Here is a 24025-nt window from a genome sequence, read left to right on the forward strand (position 1 = left end):
AGGCAGGGAATAGGAAATGGATTGAGAAAGAACAGCCAGAAAAATAGTAAATTAGGTGACTGTTTCTGCCTCCCAAATCTACCTGCAATTGTGTTCTCATTTCAAACTATACTCATTTCAAACTCTGTACTTGCTAGACTTCTCTAATTGGATATTGTGCTAATATCTCAAATTCACATATTTTCACCATAAAAGGTTTTACTTTTGACTCCCCTGTTTGTCAATGTGATGAAAAGAATATTTTCTTTGCTGATAAATCTGAAGCCCTGACTCTTCACCAACAGCATCTATGTTTTGAGTTACTCTGTCCTGGCAGGTTCAGTGTCTCCTTCACAATTATTCATTCTTTAAGGATAAGCTCATCCCCTCTATTCCCCCCAAGAAACCTTCTCTAATCTTATGGTCCAACATATGAGTTAGGGACTCTCTTCACTGCTCTCATTGTACCCTGCGCACAGTTCTACCACTGCATTTAAAATAGTTTATAAGTAGTTATATTATTTCATAAGTATCTATTTTTGTTTCTTTGCATGAAGGAGCACTTTTATCTTTGCATCCCCACTAAAGTGCAAATTAAATGTTTGTTGAACATCGATTCCCCCAAGTCTAACTCTATCTGTATCCTTATCAGTATCTGCATCTACATCCACATCTGCATCATATCTATAGATTGGCTCCTCTCATTGAACCCTGACTGAAATTAGTGCCCAGCTCAAGGATGCAGAGCTGGCCAGTGGTGGAACGAGGTCTGTATGGCCTCAAAGGCCCTGTGCTTCCCTGGTTTCTCCCTCTCTGCTCTCCTTGTGTGTCAGGTCTAGGTGGGTGGGCTGTCTGCCTTTTTCCTGTTGACTTCTCTGCTCTCTGCCCCAGTCTGCTTTCTTTTCTAGATCCCTTTTCCCTTCTCTACTTTCACTGTTTTTGCTGTAAAAAGAAGAGATGCTTAATTGTAATGATTATGTTGACTGAATGACTTAAATCTGTTGGTGATTTAAAAATAAAGTGACTTAAGAAGAAAAAAACAATAAACTAAGTTAAATTGCTTTTAAGTGGGGTGTGGCTCATGATTGTGACTTTTGCCCCCTAATGTCTTCAGTTAGGCAAGTTCTGTGCCCCAGTGGAGATCTTCTGTACCCAAATGCTCCAGCTCTGTTTTAGGTGTGTCTGAGTCTTGGCCTCCTGTAGTCTGGATTTCCACGTGCAACGTGATCGTGCTTTTACCAGGAATCAGTTCTCCCTTCTCTGACTCCCTAGTTCTCAATCCACTTTTTTCCAAAGTATTGACAAATCTCTTTCACTTGGGCAAGTTGATTCACCATTGTGAGCCTCAGTTTACTCATTAGTAGAATGGGGCTAATGATAGTATCTATCTGATTAGGTGATAATAAAAATTTATTCACTCATGCCTTCATTTGTTCACTTGACGTTTATTGAGCGTTTACTATGTGCTAAGAACTCTTCTAGGTGTCGGGGAATATAGCAGTGGAACACACATACAGTGCACACCCTACTTGCACACCTGGAGCTTATATTCTAGTGCAGGAATTGGCACACGTTTTCATTAAAGGACCAGGTAGTAAATATTTTAGGCTTTGTGGGCCACAGATGGTTTCTAACACATTTTTTTTTTTTCTAAAACCCTTTAAAAATGTAAAAACCATTCTTAGTTCGTGAGCCATAAAAAGACAGGTCACAAGCTGGATTTGGCTGACCCCTGTTGTAGTGGATTCAATGAAATAGTAGCTATAAAGTATTTTAGCAGACATGAGGATGCTGTAAAGTGCTTAGCACAGCTCCTGGACCAGAGTCCGGGCTCAGTCAATAGTTAGCTGTTTTATTTGCCGACCGCAACCCCTGACGCCACTCCCTCGCGCTTTATGTTCCTGCCCTGATCAGCGTCCTTTGGTGTGTGCTGTGTCTCACAGCCAGACCTGCTGACGGCCCTGCCTGCTTTGTGGAAGTGAGCAAGGCCCTCCCCGTGGCTCTCTTCCTCCCCACAAGGTCAGCGGGTGACTGTAGGCATCCGTCCTCCCCTTAGGCCATGGCCGTGCCTGGCAGCCCCTGGCAGGCTGGCCACTGGTCTCCCGCCTGGCCTCGCCAGGACACGCTTCCGCTGGCTCTCTTGCCTCCCAGGGAAAATAGCCGGAACCAGCTGGGCTGACTCACGACGCGGTGGCCTCATGGCTTGGCTCTCTGCAGGCCCACAGCCTCATGGCGCCAGCTGAGGGGGTGGTGGAAGTGGACGGGCCACTGCTCAAGATGTCCTCCTCTCACCAGGACTGGGCGACCCGAGGAAGTCTCTCGGCTGCTGGAAGCTGTCTGAACATGGAGTGAAATAGTCCAGGCTTAAGTCAGATTCCCCCACTGGGCAGTCGGCCATCAGCTCTCACATCCCGGGGAAAAACAGGGACTCAGTCTGCCTTTAACATTACCAGGAGCTCCTGGGTCTCCCTGGATGGGCGTGTCCTGCCCTCAGTACCACCCTGCTGTCTTATACCGGTAAAAGCTGGCCCCAAGAGGACACACTCTCCATGTGCGGCTTGGATGACGGCAGCCGCCTCTTCATCAGTCTCCCTGCCCTCCACCCCTTCCCTCCTCTCTGATCTGTCTTCCACGCTGCAACCAGCAGCAACTTCAATCTTGAATTTCCTGCTTAAAAACCCTTCAATGGCTCCTCATAACTTTTAGGATAAAGTTTAGAGTCTCAGCTAGGATGGGGAGCCGCTGTGATCCTGCCATGCCTCTCTCTAGCCTCATCCGCCTCACTTTGCACCCAAATCATGCTGAATTACATATACCGGTTCCCAGAAATTCCATGGCTTTGTGCATGCTAGTCTCTTTGCTTGGAATTCCCTCTCCCTCCTTGTCCACTGGAAAGTGCTTGTTCTTTTTGATGCCACTAAGTTTTCACTTCTTCGTGGAGCCTTCCCTGATCTCCTTAATTGAGTCCTTTGTTCCTTCCTCGAAGCTCTCACTTGCACTAGTTTTAATCCTGTCTCCTGAGTGTAGGCTGGGTGCTTAAGGGCCTGGGTTTGAATTCCAGCTCAATCTATTGCTAGCTGTGTGACCTCAAGTAAGTTACTTAACGTCTCTGAGCCTCAGTCTCATTTGTAAAGTGGGACTCATAGTTGTACCTGCCTCATAAGCTGCTTTTGTTGTGAAGATTGGGTGAGATAATGCATGTCAGTATCATTACACTGAATGGCCCATAGTAGATGCTCATTAAATTTATCAACATTAGCATTGGAAGACACTGTGAGCTCTTTGAGGACAGGGACCATGGTTTATTCACTTCTGGAGCCCAGAACCTAACACAGTGCTTGGCTCATATCAGGTGTTAGATTAGCTGTTGTCTGAATGCTGTTCATTGAAGACCATGGAGAAAACCAATTCAACTGATGTATCATTTGGAGAGTAAAATACTGAAAGCCACTGCAAGTTTAGCAATAAATTATGGTACCTCCTTACTACAGAATACTTTGGTCACCCCATATGTGCTGACATAGAAAAATATCCAGGACATACTCTGTGAAAAAAGCAAGTTTTTGTCAGCAGGTATAGTATGAGATCATTATGTGTGTGTGTGTGTATTTAAAGGATATTTATGTGTAGAAAATGATTTGAAGGCCATGTGAGAAACTGTATATATCCCAGAGGGGAGAGAGGAAAAAGAAGAACCTTCCCATTTACTTTATTTATTTTTATTTTTTAATTTAGATATAATTGGTGTGTAATATTGTGTAAGTTTAAGTTGTGCAACATGCTGATTTGATACATTTATGTGTTGTAATATGATTATCACATAGTGTTACCTAACACCTTGATCATGCCACATAATTATCCTTTCTTTTTTGTGGTGAGAACAATTAAGACCTAGTCTCTTAGCAACTTCGATAATCATTCTGCTGTGCATTTAAATTGGATCTCCAGAACTTATTTATCTACTAGTTGCAAGTTTGCGCCTTTAAACAACATCTCTCCTAGCTGTGTGCCAATAAAGCTTTGTTTACAAAAACAGGCAGCCTGCTGAATTTGGCTGTTGTTTGCCAGCCTCTGACTCTTACTGGTAGCAACTATTATGGTATATCCTGCCATTGTCTTCTGAGACAGTGAGATGTCTAAAGAGAGCGCTTCTCTGCTTCAGTTTCTTTGTATTTAAGGTAGTCAAAAGGGGTGCCTTCCTGAGCTCTGGAGGGTGTTGGAGGAGGTCATGGAGAGGACGTGATTGCTGGCTGACCCTTGAGCTGGACCCGGGCAATGGGACTCTCCTCACCGCTTCCCTGTCCTTGGAATGTATACTCCGCCCACTGTTCCCACAGTGGGAGCCATTTTCAAGGATGCAGCCTTGAGAGAGTGATGTGTTGACGAGACCATCTGGACTTGTAAATGTGACTGAACCCTGCTAAGGCCTCTCTATAAACTGTTAAGATTCTGGTGGGCACGTGCGGAGATGTATACTTGTCTTGCGGTGCCAAAGACAAGCCTCGTATTACTGTAATTTCCCTTGCTTGTTAAACCTGCCCCCTACCAATCTGGAGTGCCTGTCTCTTTCTTTGGTCTCTCCTTGTCCTCTGTGTACAGAGGCCAGTTTGCAAACCAGCAGAGGGTGACGGGGAAGTCTCTTCTGGCTTCTGGTAGCAGCCAGAAATCCTTGGTGTTCCTTGGCTTGTAAATGCATCTCTGCCCTTATAATCACATGACAGTCTCCCTGTGTCTGTGTCTCTTCTTCGAAGACACCAGTGACTGGATTTAGGGCCCACCCTAGTCCAGTATAATTTTGTTTTAATTTACATCTTGATGACATCTGTAAAGACCCAATTTCCAAACAAGGTCACATTCATGGGTACAAGCGTTTAGGACTTGGACATATCCTTTTGGGAGACAAAATTCAACCCATCACAGGAGGGGAGGAAGATCAATGTGTTGGGAAACGGTTTTATTCTCCATGTGAAATCAGGGCCACAGGGAAGCGTGAGCCGTGATTAACTCCGCATGAGTGGAGAGCCACCTCTCAAGAAAAAGACAACCTAAGTGCCCAGTGTAAGAAACCGGGTGGATGGTAGTGCCATTTGTTAAGGTCTTCCTCTCAAAGTCATCTTTAAAATTAGGTAGATTCTACCTTCCTCTAAATAACTCTCCACTGTACCCACATGTCTATATCTACACTCACCAGCCTGGTTCAACCTGCATCGTCTCTTGCCTGGACCCCTGTAGTTGCCTCCTTACCCACATCCCTACAGCCACTTTTGCTCATCTCCAATCCGTTCTGCATCTAACAGTCAGAAAGATCTTTGTAAAGTGTGAACTTGACCATTTATTCTTCTAACTAAACCCTCCAGTGGCTTTGCCCTTTGCACTTAGAACGAAATCCAAACTCACTGCCCTTAATGATTTGGCTCCTGCTTCCCTCTCCAGCTCATCTCGTGCCTCTCACCAGTTCATTCACTTTGCTCCAGCTACATGTGTCTTCTTGAAGTTCCCAGCCAAGCATTTTTCTACCTCAGGGCCTTTGCACACACACCTTCCTCTACCTGGAATTCTCACCTGCCTTACTGTTACCTGGCTAACTGCTGATCATTGTCGGGGTCAGGGAGGATTTCCCTGATTTCCTAGTTTAAACTGGGACTATTCTCTCCTTTGGTACTTTATGGGTATTGGTTTACTTCATGGTTTCTGACAATTTAGAATTCTTTAGTTAATTACGTTTGGTAGTTTAGTACCTGTGTCCCCACTAGACTAAGAATGACAGGAGGGTGTAAGCACACCTGTCTGGTTAGCTGCAAACCCTCAATGCCCATGACTAGTACAGTGCCTAGCGAAGAGTAGGTACTGTTCATTACATGACTCCATGAGTGACCGAGTGAGTAAAGTTGGGAACAGTTAGTTTTAGTGAGTGATGCTGTCCTTCAAATACAGAGAAGAGGCATCTGACAGGAGCAAACTGGATATCAGGTGGGATTGTGGAACCCCACCTCCTTTCATATAAGGAGTCTTATACGAAAGCTCCCTTCTATCCAGAAAGAGTCTAGGTTCCCTCTCTTTGCTAGTCTGGAGGTGTACGTGCATTTATTGTTCTACTTGGCTTACCATGTTGAAATTTATTTTATTTCATGGCGATATATCTTGTTAGAAAGGCAGTACTGGGTAGAATGATCAAGTGTCCTGGTTTGCCCAGGTCTGAGGGGTTTCCAAGGGCATGGGGCTTCCAGCACTAAACCCAGGACTGCTCCAGGCAAATCAGGGTGGTTGGGCATGCTGCTGTCAGTTAAGAGCATGGACTGTAGAACCAGACTGTCAAGGTTTGAATCTTGGCTCTACCACTTACTAGCTGTGTGATTCTGGGCAAGCTACTTGATCACTCTGATCTTCACGTTCCCTTTCTGTAAAATGGGGATAATAATAGTGCCCCAGAGAAGACTTCCCTGAAGAGTGTGGTTATAGTAGGGCTCTCTACTCTCAGCTGTCTTCTATCCTGTCATCCTGTGTTATTTCCTTCAGAGAACTTATCCTGGGCTAAATTTATCTAATTGGTTTGCATGATTATTTTCCTCTGCCCTATAAGCTCTGCACGGGCAGAGACCTGGTCTAAGTGGTTTGCCTTAGCAAACCACTGAGCTGGAACTGTACCTGACGTATGGTAAAACTCAATAAATGTTCGTCCAATGAATGAATGAATCATCCTAATTATAATGGCTACAGTTTATCAGGCATCTACTACCTGTCAGGTATTGGTTGGGTTTTTTAAAAGGAAACTCTAGGGCTCAGCTTTGCTCTTGGTTAATAAAGGCTGACAAATCATATCTGAAAAAAAAAAAGCACCTTAGATACATCACCCCACACAGACCTGCAAATGTTACCATCTCAGGTCTTACAGCTGAGGAAACTAGTTCTGGAAGAGTGTGTCACACCTGCTTAAGTTGCAAGGCTGGTGATGTCAGAGCGTGATTTGGGGTCTGACTCTTCCCTTTCAAAACCCTCTGCTCTCTACACCACGTTTGTATTCTGCCTTCCAGGGTGTCGGGGAAAGGTTTGCACTCCCCTTTCTCCACCTTCGGTCCCTGAGGGCCCTTGAGAAGGGGATTAGTTGCAAAATTCCAGACTGCCCCCAGCCTTGCGCAGGAAGCTCTGTTTCCGGGGTGCGTGCAGCGGTTGGGAGGGCATCCAGGGGTCTGGCTACATCTCAGGTCCCAGAGGCCCCGAGTTTGCACGCTGCCTGTGCCACTGCTGCCTGCACGACAGCCTGGCGGTCACGTAGCGCTGGACCGCAGGTGTTCTGCACCAGACCCTCTTTCAGGAAGAAAATGCAATTAAGTCTGCACAGTTGGCAGACTTCATCTCCATTCCTGCCTTGGGAGAGGAATCATAGGGCAGTGCGTGGGGCTGCATGTACCTGCGCATGTGACCGTGTGCGTGCGTGTGTGTGTGTGTCTCGGGCTAACCCCTGCAGGACTCACAGGGCATTGTTGGGAGGGGGAAACATACTTTTCATTCCTGCCAGTAACTCTTGCCTCCTCCTTCAGTCATAATAGTTACATTTCTTGAGGGCTTACCCTGTGCCAGGTACGTTGAGTAATTTATGGGTAAAGTATTGTTTAAAATTTGTAACCACTCTATGAGGTTAGTGTTACTGTCAATCCCATGTTGCTGATGAGAAAACAGACTCAGAGAGACTGAGTCTACCCAGCTGGTGAGTGTCCAAGACCGGAATTAATCCCAGGTTGGTCAGACGCCACTTATCCACCACATTGTACAACCTTTTCAAAAGGGTTGATATTGCTGCTCTATTTTTTAAGCAGACTGAAAACCTCTCTCTTTGATTTGACATTCTTGAATAGATTCTTCTATGCAAACATTGTTTCCTACACTTCAGTTTTTACAGGGACCACTGCTTTGTAACTCTTTCATAGTTATCATTGTATTACTCAGGGTAGGCAAAGTGATGCTGCAGTGACAAACGTCCCCAAAAGTATAGGTGCTTAACACAAATTCACTTCTTACTCATTTAAAATTCACTGTGGGTTTGGGTGCCTGACCTCCATGTATTGGCTTAGCCCGGATTCTTTCAACAATGGCTTGGCAAGGAGAGAGTGCAGACAAATCACCAAGTAACTCTTAAATGCCCAAAATTGATATATGTAACTCGTGCTCACGTTCCATTGGCCAAAGAAAGTCATACGTCTATGCCTCACCTTAACAGGGGTCTGCCCAGAAAGAAAGGGGAGCCCCAAATCTTGGTGAGTCCTAGTAATGTGTCCCACAGTGTCTCTTCCCTCTCTTCTCCTCTTTCTACTTTGTGTCTGATCGATTCTTCTCAAACACCTGTCAAATCTATCCAGCCTTCTGGGTGTCATATTACTAATCACAGTCATATAAGGGACAGATCCCAGATTTTGGGGCCACATAGACCTGAACACGGGTCTTTGCTCCACCAGCCTCTTTATTAGCTGAGTGATTTTGAGGAAGATACTTGGCCTCTCTAGGTTTCAGTTCTCTCACCTGTAAAATGGGGTTGATAAGAAGTCCTGCCTCGAGGAATACGGAGGATTACCTGGGATAATCCACGTAAATGCTCCTAGCATTGTGCCTGGTATTCAGTAAGACTAGTTATAGTAGCAACAGTTAACATCATTAATATCCATTGAGTCCTTATAGTAGGTGCTCAATAAATGCTATCTATTGGAATCGTTGTGACTATTCCCACTTTGTAATTATATCATGGTTATTTATGAATGCTTCTTATATTGCTTCCATTCATTCCTTCATTTCTTTAAAAGGTATCCATTGAGAGTCATCCCTGCTCTGTGTACTGTCTTACCAGTTGCGGAAATGTTGGGAAAGACATTAGACACGGTCCTTGCCTGCATGGAAATTGCAGTCTCCTCTTTCTTGCTTTTCCTCCCCTTTGTGTTTCTTTCTCTCCTGTCTCCCTCCCCCTTTCCTTTCTCTCTTACTCAAGGTTCACTTTCATTAGACATTTAGCAGATTTTCACTGAGTGTCTAATACATGCCAGGACACAGGAGTATAGCAGAAAACAAAACAAGGACCACTCGTGCCCAACAGCACAGCAGCGATTTTCATTTAAGATGTGGGCAGTGGGGCTCTGCCCTTGAGTTCTGAGTGGGTCTGGCCCCTTGGCCTCCAGAAATGCCTGCTACCTTGATCAAGTTTCACTGTCCCCTCCAGACCCTCAGCATCCTTCCCAATTCTCCCTTACATTTTCTCATCAGTGCCAGTGGCTGCTGGAGCATCTTGATTCTTCACTAGACTCTGGTATAAAGCAGCATGCAGCTCCCTGAGCTCTGGCCCCTTGACGAGCTGCTTCCTCACACACATCATGGTGTTGCTCCACTTTCCTGCATGAAAGGCGAGAGCTGATGGACAAGAATACTTTTGTCCACCATGTTGACTGGTGACTGCATCCTACCAAGGTGCACCTCTGAGAAGAGAGAGTGAAAGGGTTACTGATGGGTTTTCAGCTTTGGGCTGTACAATGCAAAAATTGAGAACTTTTCAGTGAGAGTGAGGCCTGGTTTACCAGAAAGACTAAGAAACTCAGAATGGAGAGACCTGGTGTTTGATTCCAGCTTAGCTCTAGCATGCTGTGTGATCTGGGAGAAATTCCTTTCCTCTGGGGAGCCCTATCTGTGATGTCTGATTCTTTCAACATCTTCATTATTTTTCCCTATTTGTGTACTACCTTGAGACTTAGTTATTTGAATTTTTTTCTATTAAAATGACTCACCTTAAATTTACTTTAAAAGGAAGAATTATATAATATTTATATCATGAATGAAAAGCCAATCAATGGCCATAAGTAGAAGACAACTATGAAAATAAATAGGAGGAGAAAAACCCCACTATTAAATTCTATTCAGATGCTATTACCCATTGCAAGCTCTGAATCTGGTGCCTGCCATGATTTGTTAAATAGGAAAATAGCACGTTTAAGAGAGGTGTTATAGACATGCCGGAACCAGATGGAGACTTTCTATGTGAGGTGATTAGGAAGGTAGAAAAAGAACAGAGAAGGAAAGTACTGCCCCACTATATGAGTTGATATTATTTAATGTCATGGCTGGGCACCACATAAAAACAATCTCTACCTCATCAGTGATAATCATGACTCATTTTGGGAAGCCTCCATGATTTCAAAGTCCCTTCTTGCTCAGACATTCCAGGATTCTTGAATACCTAGATGGCTGTTTTAACACTTCCGCCATCATCTGGTGAGGGAGGTGGCATTGTTTCACTTAAAAAATGAGCTAATTTGAGCCTCACTGTGGTTGGTCCCATGCCTTCCACGTCCCTGTTCAGCTTTCATGTCCATTGTCCGTGATGGCAATTTAACCTTCTCTGTTCTTACTCCTCCCACCATCTACCATCCCTCAGCAGATGCTCATGGAAGCCATCAGTCAAGGGGAGGTTCTCCTTTCCAACTGAGCATATTCTCCTTCTCTTTCATATGGTCAAAGATGTGTCTCGCCTGTGCTCTGGAATCCCCCCTCTTGGGTTCTCAGGGTCTATGCTCCATCAGTTATCCCCAATCTTTCCAGTAGTTTCAACTTTTCTCCTGTATTGATTCCTTTCCACCAACATTTATTAGAGTATCTCAAAAGTTGTTTCCCATAAATGTACAATTTATTGGGCAATAAATAAGGAAACAAGATTATTTGGCAAAATATCTCCTGTATTATTTGGAGTCACTGATTACCTATCTTTTGACAATCTGCTAGAAAAGGACTTTGGTAAACCACAGCCCATGGCTCAAGTATGGCCTCTGCCTGGATTTTGTAAGTGAAGTTTTATTGGCACACAGCCATGCTTATTCATTTATGTACTGTCTATGGCTGCTTCCATGTTACAATGGCAGAACTGAGTAATTTAATGGAATTGGTATGGTCCTCAAAGTCAAAATTTATTTATCAGCTGGCCCTTTGCAGACAAAGTTTGCTGACTCTTGTGCTAGAGAAGAACCAATGTGTATTTTCAAGATGAATAATTGATATGGGCTGCTACAAATTTGTCCCATGTTTGGAACCATCACCTGAATAGAAATGTGGCCACAGGCCAGAGCAACCATAGTTTGATGGTTCAAGGTCTGGATCACGCACTTGATGTGGAGTGTGGCCAGCCCAACTCTTGTACTTTTGCCTGTGTTAGTGGACTGGGGCAGTGTGTAGTTTTGAATGAGCAAAGCTGGGTGAGGTTGATGATATCTCACAACAGCCCACACCCACTCAGCGCGATAATCATGGCATAGCCATCTGAATGATGTCTAAGTTAAAACCCAATGCTTTAACACCTTGAGCACACCTTTCCCTTCAGGGTAACACATCCATTTACTTGTGCCTTTACCTGGAAGAAACACACACTCAAATTACAATTGGGTCCTCACACGACCTGGATGTTTCAGACAGCCAACAAAGACGAAATAGACGGTTTATATGGGTCAGACATCTCAGAGTTTCGGATGAGTCCCCAAAGCTGAGATAAATGGGGACCAAGGATCCTTATATTTTAAAGTGAGGTGCTAGACTCCTTTGAGGGAACTTTGGCAGGTCCCCCAATAGAGTTTTCTAGCACTAGCTCATCCCCCGCCTCCAGGGGAAAAGGCTAAAATTTCATTCAGCAGTTGAAGACAGTAGAGCGTGAATAAACCAAAGAGTGAAGGTGTATTTGGAGAGAATTTTTAGACTGTTGATCTAAAATTTTTAGACTGTTGATCTAAAAATTTCTCCCTCCGCTTCCAACCATGGAGCAGAAGAGGGTGGTAGTGGAATTAAAGATATCTGCTTGGATAGGTTGAATTAAATCCCCTGAAACCTGAGGAATAGAGTAACTGTTACCTGTTGCATTCCTAGCCATCCAGAGCCAAGATGCTGGCTCGAAGCAGAGCATGAGATGACGTTGCCTTTGTATTCCCCTGAGTCTCACCCAAGGTTGCCCCCACGTTACCCAAGGAAGGGAGCGGGCTATGGGCCATCCTCAAAGGCATGTCACACACGAGAATCATCTGGAGAGAGGATGTTACCCCAATAGAAGGGTGGACTCCCAGGAGCCAGGACCTGGGGACAAGTGAGATGAGAAAGTCTCTTTAACGGAACAGTGGTAAGAAAAAAAATGTTTACAGTTGATCACCACTTTCACCTTCAACCTCAGGTAACCATTAATCTGTTTCTGTCTCTACAGAATTGCCTTTTTGTGTATGACATTTTATGTAAATGAAATAACACAGCAGGTGGTCTTTTGTGTCTGGTTTTCTTCACTTAGCATAATGCTCATGAGGTTCATCCATGTTGTAGCATGTATTCACATTTTATTCCTTTTTATTGTTGAATCGTACTTTATAGCATGGATATACACCAGATATGGGCAGACCTCGGAGACACTGTGGGTTTGGTTCCAGACCACTGCAGTACAGCCAATATCTCAATAAAATGAGTCACATGAAATTTTTTTGTTTCCCAGTGTGTATAAACGTTACGTTTACGCTATACTGAAGTGTGCAGTAGCATTATGTCTAAAAAATGTACATACCTTAGTTAAAAAGTACTGTATTGCTAAAAAATGTTGATCATCATCTGAACCTTCAGTGAGTCATAGTAGTAACATCAAAGATCGCTGGTCACAGATCACCATAACAAATATAATAATAGTGAAAAAGTTTGAAGTATTTTGAGAATTACCAAAATGTGACCCAGAGACAAAAAGTGAGAAAATGCTGCTGGAAAAATAGCACCGATAGACTTGCTCGATGCAGGGTTGCTACATGCCTTCAATTTGCAAAAACAAACCTGCATAGTGTAATAAAGCAAAGTGCAATAAAACGAGGTATACCTGTACTACACCATCCCATTATAAATAAGAACTCTTGAGACACCAAGTAAACATGTTTAAGTTTCTCCTGGTTTATAAAAATAACTAAACCCAACAAATCTCCTTCAGCCTTGCACTTCCCTGCAGCGAGCGGCTCCATCCCTCTCAACCTTCCTTCCTGACACCTGTTGGCCAGCTGTCTCCAATTCCTCATCTCCTACTCACTTCTCAAGCCCCTGGCACCCAGCCTCCGACCCATCCACCGCTTTGAAACTGCTAATGCCAAGGAGATGTCTTGGTCATCCCCTACCTTAGCCTGAGAGCTTTTGTTTAGCTAATTTCTTCCTTCTTGAAACTTGAGCATTACGACATCACAATTTTATGGTTTTCCTCTAAACTTCTGTTTCTTTTCATGAATATTTTATTTGTATTAGCTTTTTTCCACTGTGTAACAAGTTGCTGCAAATTTAGTAGTTTAGTAATTTAGGTTTAAAACAACACACCTTCATGGTCTCAGTTTCTGTGGGTCGAGAGTGCAGATACGGCTTACCTGGGTCCTCTGCTTGGATCCAAGAATGCTGGAATCAAGAGATTGGCTGGGTTGTATTCTCATCTGGAGTCTTGACTGGGGAAAAATTCAGACCCGAGGTCAGTCAAGTTGCTGCCAGAATTCATTTCCTTGTGGTTATATCACTGAGGGTCCATGCTTCTTGCAGGGTGCCGGCTGGGGGCAGCTCTGAGGTCCTAGAGGGCCACCCACAGTTCCCTGCCATGTTGCTCTCCCACAACATGGCAGCTTCTTTGTCAAAGCCAGCAAGAGTATCTCACTCTAGTTTTCTAAGGCAGAGTCTTATATAATGTAATGAAATCATGGCAGTGACAGCCTATCACCTTTGCCATAAGACATAACCTAATCATGAGAATGACAATCTATCCCCTTTACTGTATTCTATTGGTTAGAATCAAGTCACAAGTTCTGCTGCACTCATAGGGAGGGAATTATGTAAGGACTTGACTCATTGAAGGTTACTTTAGGATATATCTGTCACATTATTGTAAAATATTGTAAATGCACAGAAAGTCACAGGAAATAACAGAAAGGACACTCTTCTATATAATGTCTTAATATTTTGCCTTGTTTGTTTCAGAGTTTTTTAAAGTAATGAAACATATCAGATAGAGTTTCAGCTCCTGGTATGTCTGTCCCCTTCTTAACTTCTTTCTCTTGTCCAAGAAGTACTCACTCTCGGAAATTTGGAATTTCGCATCTCTGTTCATGTTTTTTATACTGTTTCTACAAAGGTATGTATGTATGCAGAGAAACTTCATATAAATGGAATCATACTGTACATAGGTGTCAACTTTCAACATTCCCTTTTTGAGGCCTATCCTTGTTGACACATGTAGCCTTAGTTCATCCAGTTGCTTTGTGGTATTCTATTTATTTATCCATTCTCCTCTTGATGGGCATATAGGTTGCTTCCAAGTTGTTGCTAATACAACAACATGCAATAAACATCGCTGTATCCACCTCTCTGAGCACATGGGAGGTTTTTTCCCTCCAGCATACACCTGGAAATAGAATCATTTGGTTGTAAGGTAATGCATCATCAATTTTTCTGTAGGTTGCCCAGTTTCTTTTCAAAGTGGCTGTATCCATTTTCACTCTCACCAAAGGTCCTTGTCTTTTCCATTTCCACCCAACACTTGAGGTTGTCTATTTCTTTTAATTATTATCAATCTGCTAGTTGTGAACATTGTTGATATCTTAATGTTCACATTTCTGATTTTTAGTGAACTAAGGCATGCTTTTTATTTTTATTAGCCATCCAGGTTTCTCTTTCATGAACTGCCTATTCATAGTCAGAACTTCCATCCATTTTTTCCCCAAATGTGGGCCAAGGTGACTTGACCAGGAAGAGGGACAGTTTCCCACCTCTGCTAGGAAGGGGCCCTACTCTAGCTCCTTGGTGTCTTTTTCATGTGGCCTCTGTCAGCAGTGGCAACAATGAGGTCCCTGAAGTTCTTCGTGATTGGGAGACATCAACAAGGAGGACCTGGGACAAGAGAAGAGGAATGGGGGGTGGTGGGACCCCACATGGACACAATAGCTGACAGACTGAGAACATGTGAAATGACTGCAGAGACTCCCAGAAATATTGAAGGAGGGACCTGAGTGAACACAGGGAGGCAAGACATAAACAATTTGATTAAAGGAACATCTTGATGTAGTTCTTTGTGTGTCTGTAAGATGATGAGGCAGGGGTATATTTGGATTATTAAACATTTTAGCCTTTTCTGGGCTGTGGATAATATGTCATCAGTTCAATCCTTTTATAACCCTAGCAGCATATGTGTAAACCAAAGGGAGAAGTTAATCTCTCAAAGATACTGCTGCTTCCCCAGGCAGGAGATCTCTTATCATAAGATCTGATCCTGTCTCACTTTCTCTTTGGGAGGGGGCTTCTACAGCTGTGCTGGCCTTGACTGGGGGTACACTCTTGTTTAACATGTCAGTTCAAGTGAGACAAGATGGAATATTTAAACAGGGCTTTGCTAAAGTCCTGGGGTTGTAGCAGGAAACTAACACAGAACCTTAAAGAGCTGGTCAAGCTTGAAGGAGAGCTGCTTCTCCAGGTATACCTTTCTCATTAATGGGGCCTCAGGAAAAATGGCCCATCTCAGTCCTTTTTCTTCTGGCTTCAAGCCGTATCTTTAACATCTCTGCCCCGGGAAAACTACTGCTGATATCCAGACTGTCCAAGGTAAGATAAAGAGAATCTGAGCCCTTTCTCCTACCTTCCCAGGCACATTTCCTTTTTCCACTGTCTGATGACCTGCTTCTTTCCTGGATGACTGATGCTATGATGACCTCATCTGTGGAAAAGGCCCTGTCCTTTCCCCTCATGGTTGTGGCCTTTCCCTTGCAGACCTCACTGGGACAGCAATGTCAGAACACATCACCATGCCCCAGAAAGCAGATACACTAAGAGGCACACACATATAGCAGTAGGGAGTCATTTCCTTACAGCTTCTTAGAAATCAGATATTTACAAGATTAATTTACAATAACAAGAAGCCCTTGTCTCCAGCTGAGGAATAGCTGTATCCTCTTTCAGAGCCCTAGAGACATTCTTGACATAGTGGGGACATACAGGTCACCCGTATCAACCTCCACCCACCAGCAGGAAGGACTATTTCCATTTTTCTCATCATTGGAACCAAGTGATAGCAATTCTAACAAGACGGGCAAGTTGGCCTTTATGCAGCTGTCATCATATCATCCCAAAGGCTGAAGTTTTACTCCAGAGATTGACAGTGGATGCAAACTGACTGAGAGAAAGAATTAGGGTAAAACTAGAGGCCACATTTCATTGAAAATTGAAATTGAGTATGGAGTGACTGATGGCCTGCCTCTAGTCTTCCAAATCTTTGATGCTATATCTTTCTCAGGGACTGTCATTGGATAACTGAAATGAATGATATGCTTTCTCTACACTAGAAAAGAGAAAGAGCTGGAAAATGACGTAGCTAAACCCTTTCTTCCTGGGAGTGTCCTCTTCATTGTAAAGGTGACCAAGATTCCCAGAGAAGTCCTGGAATATGCCATGTTCCTCTCGTCCCTATCACAGGGAACTAAATAATAATAATACTGTTTATGAATAATACAAGTATGTTCTATATACTTAATAATATTACAAATAATTCTCACTACCTCCTTTTGAAGTCAGTACTATGGTTATTCTCATTTTACATATCAGGCCACAGTAGCTCAGAGACCGGGAGTAACTTGTCCAATGTCACTCAGCTAGAAAGTGGTGGAATCAGCATTTGAACTCAGATCTGCACAACCCGCATCCTTGCAAACCAGAAACCTGCCTTTGGGGGTTGCAATGCTATGAATGTGTCTGATTTTGGCACCACCTTTGTTCACTCCTAAAAGTGCTATTTGGCATCCTTATTTTAATCAAAGTCAATTAAGATTATTTTTGATTTCAGAACTTTTAGGTACCTGAGTGCCAGCTATGAGAGACAGATATACCAGGGCCTAGACTCTCAGACCCTGAAGGTAGAATTATGCCTTTGGAAGTACCCAATAGCCTTAATTTGAGGACATTGAAGCCCCAGGAGGATCAGGATGACCTTTTCTTGCCTTTTCTCTAAGTATTTTAACAGTACAACACACCTGACTGTCTATCTCCTTGAGGGTTGTGAAATTCCCTGAGTCACATTTCTAAAATTCCCTAGGTCATGAGGAGGTGAGTATAGGGGGAACTGTTTTCTCCAATAGTTCTATTTTAGTCCATAATTTAGGAATTCTTGATCTTACTGTCCCAAGTATTTGGAATATAATTTCTCTCAACCCTTCTCTTTCATTCCATCATTGATGGGGAAGGAAAGCCTTGACTGATTTGTAGGATTGGAAGAAGGAACACAGCATATGTGAGAAAGCCATCACTTCACTCTTTATTTCTCCTTCACTCTTGATTTCTCAGGTCTCTAGAAGGGAGGAATTCTTTCTATGCACCCACCTTACATACAGGAACCCTAACTGGTTTGTGATCCAGGCTTGGCTTCCAGAGTAGGGTCTAGATGTCCATCTCTAATTGTTCTCACTAATAAGACTCTACTTGGGGGGACAGAAATTCTGCTTGTAATCATCTGGGTAACTGTCTTTTATGCAGTTCCAGACTCCCTCAGGGGTGTCTGAGCCGAGATCTAAACTGGTTGGGGAGGAAGTCCATTGGCCCTGGATTCAACTGAGGTTTTCCAACCTACCCTTCCCGTAATAGAGTTGATAATTGATTGCCACTAGTCTATTTCTTGAATCTATTTCTCAGTTTGTTCCGCACTGAGAGTGAGGGGGTAGATGGGTATGATTTGCCAGCCCCCTTAATCTTCAACAGTGAGAACTGCACATGCAACGGAAACCTTAACAAACTGTGGAGAGTTTGAATTAGGGAACTGGCCTGATGACAGATTATTTGGGAAAGTTATGTTGTAATTTCTCAGTTCTTATAGTCAACCAAGTGTTACCAAGTAGACAAGCAGGTTCTTAATCCTGGCTGTATATCAGAATCACCTGGAAATGTTTTAGAATATTCTGATGCCTTGGGCCCATTCCCAGATGTTCTGATTTAATGCATCTGGGGGTAGAGTCTGGACATAGGCTTAAAAACACTCTAGGTGAGTCTAAAGTGCAGCTAAGGTTGGGAATCACTAAAATAAAGAAGCTGCTGAAACCTCCTTATTTAATAGATCAGTGTTTCACAAAGTACAGTGTTTATAACACAAGGGGTGTGTGAGTAGGCTGAGATAGCAGTAACAATGAAGCAGATTGTGAAAAAAATTTCTCCCTTTCTATTTTGCTATTAATTCTTCCGATTAGGTTAAAGAAAAGTCTCAATATGGTGGTAGTAGGCCCTTAACACCTATCTTTTGTTTTTTTAACAAAAAGAGAGTAGATGTCAGTTTCCGACAATTATGTAACGTAAGAATTATTGACAATCTTTGATCTTTTTCTTTAATGGTGTCTATCTATTTAGGGCAGGTGATACTGGTTTTCGCTTATGGTAGTGATATAAAGTTTTCTTTGAAAAGAATCTCTATCTAAGAAAAGGAAACTCTCAAACACTGTTGGTGGGAAAGTAAATTTGTGCAGCCACTGTTGAAAACACTACAGAGGTTTCTCAAAAAAAACTAAAAATATAACTACCAAACAAACCAGCAATTCCACTCTTGGGTATACATCCAAAAACCCCAAAATGCCAATTCAAAAAGATACATGCACCCAAAAAGATACATGCACCCCAATGTTCATAGCAGCATTATTTACAATTGCCAAGATATGGAAGTGTCCATCAACAGATGAATGGATAAAGAAGATATGTATGAATATATATATACACACACGCATGTGTATATATATATATGCACACACACACACATTGGAACATTACTCAGCCATAAAAAAGAATGAAAATCTGCCATTTGCAACAACATGGATGGACTTGGAGGGTATTATGCTAAGTGAAATATGCCAGACAGAGAAAGACAAATACTTATGGTATCACTCATATGTGGAATCTAAAATATAAAACAAACTAATGAATATAACAAAAAGGAAGCAGACTCACAAATATAGAGAACAAACTAGTGGCTACCAGTGGGGAGAGGGAAGAGGGGAGGGGTGATATAGGGGTAGGGAAATAAGAGGTACAAACTATTATGTATAAAATAAGCTGCAAGAATACAACACAATATGACTACAACACAGGGAATATAGACAATACTTTATAATAACGATAAATGGAGTATAACCTTTACAAATTGTGAATCACTATGTTGTACACCTGTAACTTAAATAATATTGCACATCAACTATACTTCACTAAAAAAAAAGCATCTCCATCTTGGGTGAACACTAGAATCATCTGAAGAGCTTTAGAAAATACTGCTATCTGGATTTCATCTTGGGATTGGGATTTTCAAAAGCTTGCCAAGGGTGTAAAACCACTGTTTTAAAGTGCAGCAGTGCAGTGCTTCCCAAACTTTAATATGTGTGTGAATTACCTGGGGATCTTATTAAAATTCAGATTCAGCAGGCTGGGTGGGGTCTGTGATTCCACATTTCTTACAAACTCCCAGGGGATGCCCATGCAATGCTCCTGTTAGGTGGAGGAGCAAGGACAGTGAATTTTGTTTCTGTAAGAAATCGTATTTTAAATGGTTTCATAAAGTAAATAATGTTGTCCCAATTCCTTTTTTTAATGAAAAGGGGGAGCAAAATCTGAATCTTCATACATAAAATCTTAACAGATATTACCTTTCTTGCTCAAGTCAAATTCATGGCCAAATGGCTTCAGCACCTTGGACAGAAGCACAGGCAATTTTTTTTTTTTTTTTTTTTTTTTTTTTAGGACCAGTGCCTAAACTAGAGAAGGACCAAGATTTGAAAGCTGCATACAAAAGCATCTGCAAAACAATGACATCGAAAATATTACTGCGGGTTGTGTGGGAAAGTTTTAAAAAGTATATACCTTTTTAATGCCCTACCTGCTAGTAGAGTCTACATTATTTCATCTACAGTCTTGTGGGGCTGATACTCTACTCTGCCTGATTTCATTAGACACATGAATTGGGTCATGAAATAGGACCATTTAATATTATGACCTGATGATTTCTGAATCCTCATTACTGGAATTAGAGGATGACTTTAGCCTAAATATCAACCTTGGATACTGAAAAGGCGAATGGGAACAAGCTGCTAATTCAGGAGAGTGTTAGGATGTCCAGGAAAATGTGTCAAAGTGGCCTGATGAAGTGGCTCATGGAACCAGACGGGACTGGGCTTAAAAAACAATTCATAAGTTACTCACTGTGACCTTGAACAAGCTTAATTTAATTCCCATGAGACAGTTTTCTCATCTGAAAAATGGAGGTGACAGCATTTTAAGAGTTATGATGATTAAATGAAGTAATAAGATCACATCAGTTTCTTACTTAAAATTCTCCATTGCCTTACCACCAAATTCCTTACCAGGGCCCACAAAGCTGTACATGATTTTGCTCCTGCCCACCCCTCCTTGTCTTGTTCAATACCATTCTCTGCTGGGTCACTGTGCTTCAGCAGTACTAGTCTTCTGTTTTTTCCTTGAGTACTCAAAATTATTCCCATTTCAAGGCCTCTGTCCTTTTTTCCCCTTAGCCTGGAATGTTCTTTATATGACTGTTTCCTTTTAATTTGGATTCCAGTTCTGTTACCTTCTCAAAAAGGCCTTCCCTGACTAATTTGTCTGTTCTTCTTTCCACCTGACCCTAGTCACTTACTATTATTTATTTCCTAGAACTTATCACTACCTGAAATTATTTTATTGGCTTCTTTGTGTATTGTCTCTCCTACTAGGGCAGGGGCCCTATCTGTCTTATTCACTGAATCTGTCTTGAATCACTATGCCTAGAATGGATCTTGGCACATAGTGTATTTAAACACATATTAGTCAAATAAATCAATGACCATGGGAGTGCTGGGACACATGGTTGTTAAATGAGTGCCCACTCTCTTGGTGCTCTTTATTTCCATTCCTAGACATATTCAAGTTGATAGTCTAGTCATTGGAGATGCTGAAGATTAATAAAAGACATTTCTAATGATGAAGGTTAGAAAGCAAGCTTGTAAAGGTCTATAACATATATTTCCTGTAATGTGCTAGGAAATCATTGGAAATTGGACCTACCAACATCTAGGTTGTATAATCTTGGGCAAAGGGATCTCTTGGGCCTTAGCTTTCTTTCTTTTTGATATTTGAGTGAAATAATCTCTAAGATTCTCTCCAGCATCCTATGATAGTAAAATAAGAATCTACCCTTTGCTGGTTGTTCTGTAATCACTTCCTATCTCACTTCACCCTTGATTTTTCACTGCTTTGTGCCTTGGGATCTGGCCACTATGGACTGCATCACCTGCACTCTCTTCCTCGCTGACTTCTCTTTGAGCTTGGCCAGTGGAGGCATCAGCATGATATCAGAGGGAAGGAAGAAAGAGGTTGGGGTACCCCTTCCTTCCTCTCTGGCATCATATCTCCGGCAGCGGTGTGGCACCTGCTTGCTGGAAGGCCCCTTCTCCAAAGCACATCTTACTTTGAGCTGCAGTAACAGCTATTTCCTCCCGTTGCCCCATCAGGCATAGGGAGGTAAGGCTTCCTATTGTTTCTAGTTCCTGGGTGCCTCAATAGCTCTTTTTGTTTCCCTTATTCTTGCTCAGATCATTATTTAATAGTCTCTTGGTTAAAGTCTTTTTATTGAAATCATCTGAGTGAGATTTGCTTCCCTCCAAGACTCTGATTGATATACAATCCATTTGGAAATATATCCAGAGAAGCAGATTCTAAGGACTCCCATGGAAAACCATTTGTGGATTTAATAGATGTCACTGTGAAGATTTCTTCTTTGGTTTGATCTGGATCCCTTATACTGCAGTTTAGGTCTCATTCCTTCTTGTTTTATCTCCAGTGGAGAGAAATATCATGTTACCACCATTCACTAGGTAACAAAGCTCCACAGACATGGTAACTCCTCATGCAGAGTTGGTGAGATGGCATCTCTCTTCCCCGTAGCCCTGTTTTGCTCCTTTTTAATCAGAAAAGTTTTCTTTTTCTCTTTCTGGCATGACAGTGACACATTCTTTCAATAAACCCAGGAAATTCACTGTGTCTATTTATCCCATAGACACAAACCTCTTATCCCCCTTGTTGTGCCTGGCAAGTACTCAGACTAATTGCGTACCCTCACAGAGGCTGAGCCATCACATTTAGCCAATAAATGTAATAAAAGGATTATTATTTAAAAGTTCAACCTCCATCAACTCACTTTTATCCTGCCTCCCTGAGTTGGTGAACAAAATTAATGAGAACAGTGTGGCCATGCTTACCAGCTTCTGTTTGCAACCTTCTTATCAAGATCTTTGCTTTTCTGTACTTCCCTCTCAACTTGTAAGTTACTTTCATGCTTCAAGTTGATGCAAAGATAGATTATGGCAATAGTTTGTAGATGGCTGTCAGAATTGACAGTGGTTTGTGTGGGAAATGCATAGCTAGTTTGAGAGCTGTGGTTAGGATTCCTGTTAGAGTCAATTAAAAACAAAAATTATACCTCACAGGTAAAGGTCAAATCAAGTGTTTTAATTATGATGCTGTTATACTATATCTCATGCTTGGATGACCTGGGTTTGAAGAGTTGGAAAACTATGTAATATAACCAACTCTAAAAAGGGCACAAAAATAATGTGAACTTTTGGAGGGATGAATCAGAATCTTTCAGACACACAATGAGGTAGAGTGGAAAGGATGAAGTGTTAGGTGACTTGGGTTCTACTCTGGACAAAATTATTAAAGTCTTTGGGCCTAGCATCCTCACCTGTAAAAGGATGTACAATTGGAGGCTCTTTTTAGCTCTACTATTAATAATCACCACCCCATGAAGTACGTACTGGAATTACTATTAGCCCTATTTTATGGAGAGGAAATTGAGACTCAGAAAGACTGAAAACATTGCCCAAGGCCACACAGCTAGAAAGTGGCAGAGCCTGCAAAGTTATAGCTGACAATAACTCACTCCAAACTTTGGTGTCCTGACCTTGAGAGTGTCTATTTACCTTTCAGGCACCTGGGAAAAGTTGACTTTTACACCACTTTCTACATGAGGACAATCTTTCAGAGATCTTCAAGGACTTGTTCAAGGTCAAACATCTAGTACATTGTGGAGCTAGGACATGAACTTGTGATTGTCTGACTTCAAAGCCCAAGCTCTCAGCCATTATGCTAGATTTCCACTTATGATAACAGCCACCGCAGTCTCGAAGATGCATAGATGATGTAGTCAGAAAAGAATTCAGATTTATAACCAGTAAGCTACCTAATTTCGGATTATAGGAAGCAGAGTTCAGTGGCGGGGCAGGTGGGACTCAGGTCTCGTTCTAGCACCAGCACAAAGCATAAGGAAGATGCTTATTTAAAAATTTTAATCAGAGTTCTGCCATTGCTTGAGCATATATGCATCTACCAAACACCAAGTGTGCACCATATTAGAATTTATTATAATACAAACAAGTCCAAACACAATATATCTAATTAAGAAAATATGAACATCTACTATTTTTCTATGGTAACATTTTATTCCATTCTTTGAACTGGAATAGCCAACACTAGAGTCTCTTATTAACTTCAGATAGGCCCCCAGTTTGGACCAGTAGGCACCAATTGTGCAAAGTAACCTTTTCTAATTGCAGAGTGTTTGCAAAATGAAACTTCATTCCTTCTCATGGTCTGTTTTTTATGGTTTGTCTGTCATCCTCCTTATTTCCTTCCCATTAGACAGTTCAGTCCTTGAGTTGTTCAATAAAAAGATACAGTGTGTACATGTGTATCATCACTGCATGTCCAACCAAGGACACAAATCATACAAGAGGAATGCTAGTTAACAGTCTTTGAAAGAGGCATCACAAAAACCTGATATAAGGCAATTGCTTAAGTGCCATCAACAGCAGCTGTTTACGTGACAGGCTTCAAAATTCAAGGCTTTATGTCTAAAACTGGCCTGAAAGAAAAGGCTTAACAGTTTGTTTTTTTCTTTAAAAAAACTTTTAATTTTTGTCCACAATTATTACTATAAATAAGAATAAATTAAAAGTCCTTAGATTATCTGAAATAAACT

The 24025-nt window shown here is 42.1% G+C and overlaps 2 long non-coding RNA genes across 2 annotated transcripts in view; one reads left to right on the plus strand and one right to left on the minus strand.

Annotated features, from left to right (window-relative positions):
• Positions 1-24025, minus strand: part of LOC309645695 — a 331483-nt gene that overhangs the window by 301880 nt on the left and 5578 nt on the right. The window lies entirely within an intron of this gene.
• LOC309645682 overlaps positions 1-24025 on the plus strand; it is a 114243-nt gene that overhangs the window by 79386 nt on the left and 10832 nt on the right. The window lies entirely within an intron of this gene.

Source organism: Balaenoptera physalus (genome assembly GCF_965194825.1).
Source record: "Balaenoptera physalus genome assembly, chromosome: 16".
In the NCBI taxonomy this organism is placed as follows: domain Eukaryota; kingdom Metazoa; phylum Chordata; class Mammalia; order Artiodactyla; family Balaenopteridae; genus Balaenoptera; species Balaenoptera physalus.